Source organism: Pteropus vampyrus, unplaced genomic scaffold (genome assembly GCF_000151845.1).
Source record: "Pteropus vampyrus isolate Shadow unplaced genomic scaffold, Pvam_2.0 Scaffold294, whole genome shotgun sequence".
Taxonomy (NCBI): Eukaryota; Metazoa; Chordata; class Mammalia; order Chiroptera; family Pteropodidae; genus Pteropus; species Pteropus vampyrus.
Genome location: NW_011889075.1, coordinates 405907 through 413327, shown reverse-complemented (window position 1 = coordinate 413327; position 7421 = coordinate 405907).

Below are 7421 nucleotides of genomic sequence, written 5' to 3'. Positions count from 1 at the left end.
GGAACAGTTGGCTGCATCCTAGGCACCTGGATATAAAGTGACATTTTGGATCAGAAACTTGTATAAATTTGGGGCCAAATGGCTTCGTAGCAGTCTCTGAATCCTCTCAACTGACTTAAGATGTATTCGAAAAAAAGCATATCGCCCATTTATATCAAGATCCAGTTGAGTTCTAGTTGTCACTGAAAATGCCAGTTTTTGCAAAGGTGATTGCCACCAGCAACCCAGCTGCAGTGGAGAGGATGTGGGCACCAACCCTTCAGACTCGGGTGTGTCATCTCAGACCAGGCCAGAGCAATCAAAGCATCATGCTTTCCTCCACCCTTTCCGACTGTCCCAAGACTGGCATAGAGCTTACTAAGAGCGAAAGTAACGCTTGCCTATATTGGGTCCAACAGTCTTTTCTAGGTGGTTGAATGAGGTGCCAGACAGAGAGCTGCCACCAGAGAGATGAATTTTTCTCAGCCCCAAACCTGATATTTCTGCTGTCTGATGTGCCATGCATCCAGGCCTGACATTTATGCTCCACCAGACCTTACTGCAACAAGTGACAAGTGCACACTTACTATCAGGGTCTGACTGCAAATCCTCGTCATCTTAATCTGTCATTCAAAAATATATCACAGCACCTACTTAGGCCATAAGACCCTCTTTTGCCTAACAGCATTTGAGAGATAAATTGGCACTGAAAGATCACTGCATTGTTATGGGGCTGTCTGTCAATTGATTCCATTTATCTGTTTATCATCGCCATTTTGCAAGAAATAGTCTCTGCTTTAGAGATGACACTTTGTATATAACACAGAGGGTTTGAGTCTTACTCAACTGCCAGCACATTACATTATCAAATGTGTCACCAGGCCTCAAACAAAGCAGCAAGGCTGTATATGTAGGTGACACCAAAGCCAATATGTGCTTAGCCAAAAAATGATTCAGTACCTTCAGAATGTACAAAATGAGATTCTGAAGGAGTTAGGGGTCAGTGGCGGTAGAGTGCAAGAGAGAGACCTGACAGCACTCAAGCTCTGGACAATCTGTTCTCAGTTATCCACTAGTAGGGAGGGAGCACCTAACAATAAAACACTGATATTCCTAAATGCTGGAATCACTTTCACTATTTGGCCTCGTTTTATGTGTCAGTTTCCCATCCCTCTCTGACTCCTTTCTTAGGCTGCAGAATGGACCTAATTAGCTGGTTTGGCCATCAGTTATCAACTTTGAGACAACATGCAATTAGGGGATGGTAGGGGAAGGGGAAGGGGTCCCATGTATGAAGTCCCAGTTAACTGCCAAGCCAGACAGCCAGCCCTAATTAATCAAGAACAAATAAAGGCTGTGGATGGTTTTTCATTCAAAGATAGCAAAGTGCCGTTTTGAGAACTCCCCAGCATACACTACAAAAACCCTGAGTTTCCTTTCTAGATCTCTCTGTTTCTGGACTGAATGACTCAAGCCATTCAGTTAACCTCTCTGTATCTCGGTCTTCTGAAAAGCAAGGCTAATGGATGTGGCCTTCTGCAAAAAAGGTACTGATGAGGAATAATTAAAAATTATTACAAAGCCCATTGCAAAATCAAAGTGGTGATGAAGCAATAATGAGCTTTGTCCAGAAGGCATATGTTTCGTGGGTAGTTGCTTTAATTGCTCCTGCTCATTATTAAACTTGTGCAAGAGTGTAGAAGAAGACCAGAGGTTAAGTGCTTTGGTGGTCTTGTTAGGCTATAATGTGGGCTTTTGCAGATATGCAACACTGCCCTCTATCGGCATCCAGTGTATTAGTAAGCGACTGAGGCTGAACAGACCAGTTTTACTTAGCCAGGAGCCTTTGAACTTCCCCGCAGAAACCTAGAGAGCTGGCGCACAAGGGCCTGTGACCAAACCACACAGTGGAGGGCTTTTGCTTCATAAAATGTGTTGCATGTCCATTAGAAAGCTGCTAAGTGGAAATCTTATTCCCTGGGATTTTAAACAACCACATTTCCTGGTATTTGACATCAATGGGACATTTAGCAAATGGAGTGCCAGATGGAGCTCCTGGCTCTGTTCTCCATAAGACACTTGAGAGTCAGAAACTTCCGGATGTTTGCATTTGATAGGCTTCGTCACCGTAGGGCTGGCCATGGCTCAGTGGACGTGGGGCATTCTGCAGGCTTCGAAGTTGGAGGAGAGCTGGGACACACAAGACAGCAAGCAGCAGCGCTGCCTCCAGTACTATGCATAAAAGCATCCTTAGTAATTCACTTTAATACTCAGACACTCACTGCTCTTACATTATCTGACTTTCTTACAAGCCACAGGCAAGAATGTAGATACTAATTGACTACCACTTCCACCAGCCTCCAAAGAAAGTTGCAAAAGAATGGTGTGCTTCCATTTTAAAGATCAGAAAACTGAGGCTCAGAATGGTGAGGAACTTGCCCACAGTTCCATGGTACTCATGGTATAAAACCACATAAACGTAGGAAAGCGATGAAATCTCAAGGCTTCTCTAGTAACTAAGTAGGTAAGACTTCATCACTTTCTCTCTGACCACATAGTCAGAATTATTAACATTTGGTGTTAATAATTCACATTCATGTGAATCACAGCTCAAGATTATAGTCCCCTGAAGTTGCTTTATTAATCACCATATTTATGAAGGCTTGGAGAAAATCTCAGTTGTGATATTCTGAGAGTCTTTTGATGTGTTTAAAGTTGTCTTGCAATTTAATTATACAGAAGATGGCTGACAGTGAGAAAGGTGATGAAATAACGATTCTCTGAGAATGGACATTTGGATGTTTTTCTTTCCATCAAGTTGTCAGTGTATTCGGTGTTCAGGTTGCTAAATGTCACATGGCTTTATTAAATTGGTGTGACATAGCATGTCTATTGTACTTTGTCATATGCAGAGATTATCTATAACTCTAGAACTATAATCCATCCCTGAGGATTTTTTATTCATGTTGTACAATAACCAGCAAGTACTTAGGACTCGAATTGCTGTTAAATGGGCATGGCCCAGTCCTGAAGTTTGCATGCTGTTATTTTTACAGATGTCCTCCTAGGTTCCCACCTTTATCAGGTCAGGGGAGTTACTGGGAAATGAAACTGCCTCCTCTGTTTCCCTCCTCCCTGCACGGTTGACTTGAATTGTAAGCCACAGATATGCTCTACCAGTCGACACTTGAGTTGTTTACCACCTCAACCAGGCGATGCGATGATTACTTGTTTTCGCTGGCTTTAGAAAAGGATTGTCTCATAGACATATGGGGAGATGATCTATGCATCTGACACGTCTCACCTTTGCCTTGGATTATACAGGGGTAACTCCTTCCTTCACGAAAGGCTAAACCAGAAGCAGCTGCAACACATGTCACAGTTTAAGATAATTTTTCACACACCAAACAAATTAAACTGCTCTGCTCTTGTTTTAGAACAAAAACCTTTATCCCACATGACTCCTTCAACAACAACAGAAAATAAAGATTTTTACTTTTTCAAGTAAATTAATAATAACAATTAATAGTAATACTTCTACTGACAAAGAGTCCTCTCTTAAAAAGGTGTCTGTTCCATTTCTGAAAATTTCTAACAGAAGATAATCAAAAGGAAAAGCCTTTCTTTCACTGGACTTTATATCTTATAAATGTTCCTTTCACATGTATTCACAAGTAAAAAGAGAGTGAACAAAAGACTCAAGAATAAGTCAACAGCACAACAGACAAGAGTTGATAGATTTGATCATTTTTATCAATTGGGAAAAGAGAAGGAGGCTTGGCAAACTCCAAACCAACCCTGGATCATGTGGATACAGTTGCAGAATGTAAGATTTTAGTTTAACACAAGCACGGAGTAACACGTAGCATATACCCAAATTTAGTGACTCACTAGTGAGTGGATCCTTAAAGCCTACGAAAACCAGCCACAGGACTATAATGAAAGAAAGTGACGACAGACAAGTTATAACACACAGCCAGCCAATTTCTGAACACAGGATTTTGGCTGACTGGTCTTGGACATGGGAAGAATTATGTTGTTCAGTTTACAACTTATTAAAGAGGGAAAGAAACCGTCGATACAGATGGCTGGTTCTATATCAAAGACGACTAGGAGAGGTGATGTTACAGAGGTTCTATTGAGCAAACTGTCAAGCAGTACTTAACTCACTTTTTTTCTCATGCCTAATCATTAGAAAAGAATGAATTTTCAAAAGATAAAATACTGCAGTATTCTTAGTAAGCCATGGCTTTGCTCTCTTTTATCTGCAAAAGCCTAGACATGCTGATAGAATCAGCTTCCTTCCTTAGGCAAGGCAGTAATTGCTTTTTCACATGGTGCATGTTCCTGGCAAGTAGTTGCCTATGACATGCAGAATGGAATGCCTTGGGGGTAGAGGGGTTGAACTGGAAGTTTATTATAACGTTTTATGCTAGTAGATAAACTCTCCCCACAAAATATAACATGAAAACTGCTTCTGATTAACCAGAAGAAACACACGGCACATCTTATGTACAGTCTATGAACACGTGTAACAGTAAGCCCCCCAAAAGGCACCAAGTGTCAAGTATGATTTAAAAAAAAAAAAAAAAGAAAAGAGCCATCCTGGCTAAACGAACTTTGAATTTGTTTTGTCACTCCAGAAATTAAGTCATTTTCGCCGCTGCTTTCAGCTGGCGGAGCGGAACAGCCAGAAGACTAGCTCTGCAGTCATGAGTTAAGTATGTGTCTGATTTTGGATAATCTTGCTGAAGATTAATTTGCCTTATTATAGAAAGGGGAAAGCTTAATTAAACTATCTCCAAAATTCTTATCTTCTGTGATTTTATCTTCTTGGATGAATAATTTCGCCACCCATCAATAAGGAACAAAAGACAACAGAAAGCCTTTGGTCCATTGGAGGGCTCCTGGAAAATATATTTCAGAGGAGAAATAGGATGTTAGTCCCCTTGCTCCTGTGTGGGTGTGAGTTAATCATCCCACCACTGAGTCATTGTGACCTTAGAGAGACTCTTAAATTCCTTTCAGTTTTATCTGCTTGTAAGTAGCAATAGCCTGTCTAATCAATACCCCCAACCAGATTTCATTTATGATAATTAATTAGAAAATATCTTAGCTTTTCTGTTCCTTGGAAGTAAAGTTTCTAAAAATGTAACTAATATTTAGAAATTAAAGTTTCTAAAAATGTAACAATAACATATAAACAACCTATTGTACTCTCATCTGTAAGTGAAACCCCTAAAAAGAATATTTTGAATGCACTCTGACTCATGAATCAATCAACATTTTTCTTTACAACCATGATCCTTCATTTTATTTTTTCTCTGAATTTACAAGCTGTTTATCAGAATAAGTCACCAGCTTTAGCCATTTCCTTTTCTCTGCAAAGGGATTTCATGTGGAGAGCTGGAATTTCCTTTATTTAAGATGCTTGAAAAATCTGGAATGGTCTCACTAGTTCATTTCTAGAGTGGGGTTGTCTGACCAAGAGCCAAAACTGACATTATGCCCAAAGGGTCTCTATGGTGTGGCAGTAATTTATATCTCACACGCGAAAAGTTAATGCACATGTGGAACCGGATGTTACAGATCGTCAACCACTGAGCCAGGAGCACCCCGATGGATCCAGAACTGGGTGAAGAGTGGGTTCACCTCTTGGACAGCTATGTATACAGTGGATACACACTGGGTTTCAACTGGTAACTCATGAAAACCAAACACAGTTCCATGGAAATTTGCAAGACTCTATAGCAACTATTTCGTTTCTTACCTTCTGTTTCATTTGATTTCATTAATCGACGTGGGGATTCATTTATGTTGAATTTTAATATTTCAGAACAATAAATTATGTCTCTCGTATTGATATCACCAGAACAAGATTTGATGATTTATTTGATGCTAATTTGACCATAATTATTCTTTAGCTTTAAAAATCCAGCCATAATTTAGACCAGAAAATAAATGATTTAGGCCTTCTGTTTGTTTTTAACATGTTCTGTGAGGGAATTTTAGTTAATTTCCCATAGGTACACCAAATTGAGAAGTATTTTTCCCAGTACTATTTTTAAGAGCTAGTCAAAAAATTTCATTGTGACCCTGAGTTAACTGTGCTACTTCCAAATCTGAAATATAAATCTGAAAACAGCAGCACGGGATCCCCCAGGGGGATCATCTATTATGATACCCTCTCTTCAGGAGAGAGAGCTAGAATGTGGTCAGGATTCAGAGACAAGCCAAAAACACAACTGAGAAACTAGGACCCGAAAGGAAAAATTAAAGGAAGAAATTTTCTGTTTTCGGTCTGGAAAAGTTAAGAGTAAGGAGTGGTTGACTCTGAGTCTTCAAGTTTGTGAAGGACCTTGACATACAGGCGACGTGAGATGTACTCCACCTCCTTGGGGACATGTCAGGAGAAAGTAGACACGCATTGCAACACCAGGGGCTTGCGTTGGCACCAGCATTTCCTGACAGTGAGGGCTGTTAAACACTGGAACGATGTGCCAAGGGAGGCTGGGCAATCTCCATTCTTGGCAGGTTTCGAAATTAGATAGATTCTTATCCGCCGAATCAAAGCCGGGGGTAGAGAACTGAACGACCTCGAGAGACCCTTTTCAAGCCTAAGCATCTCTACACCGCTTTGGTTGGAGGAAAGGAGATAATGTAAAACAGAGAGGGCTCTCAACTGACTCTGGTGGTACATTTCCTTTTTTGTCAAAACGAGAATATTTTTTTCTTTTCTGAGAGGATGTGTATCCTGAGGAAATTATTATTTTCTATTTGCTTTTGATAAAAATAGTGCTAACCACTTCTGGTTTTTTAGCAGAACCCACTGGCAGAGATGATGGAAGGCTGTGACAGCGCCTGAAACAGCTCAGGTATGAGGCCTCCAAGTTTTTTATTAAAGGACACGTAAGTGGAGAGGGCAGGGCGCCTCTGTACCAGTTTGCAAACTCCCTTAGGATATCAGTCTGTGTGGTTCTTAAAAAGTAAAAAGGGGGAAGAAAAAAACATTTGAGTTTTCACATGAAGCTATGTGAGGAAAACGGTCACTGCTGATCCACAGGATTCTGAGTATTGAAGAAACACAAGAGGAGACTTTCCAGGCCATACTTGCTTTCAATGGGGGCGCTTCTGAGAAAGCTGTGCATGTTTCTTAGAAACTGGCAGAAAAGTAATGCTGTAGAGTTGTGTTGCATCAAAACATGTGATTTTCACACATATTGCTATGGACTTCACAGGATTTCTGCACTTACAAGAACATCTTGGAAGGAAGACCAAGAAATTTGAACCTCAGACTTTTCTTCCCATTAAGATTAATCTTAGCCCAGATGTGATCGGCCCCAGTCTCTCTGTTCCCAGGCTGTACACCAGTTGTGCTATAGTTTAAAATAAAAATGGAGCCTGCCTGCAGAAAAGCAGTACAGCCATTCCAATCAGTAAAG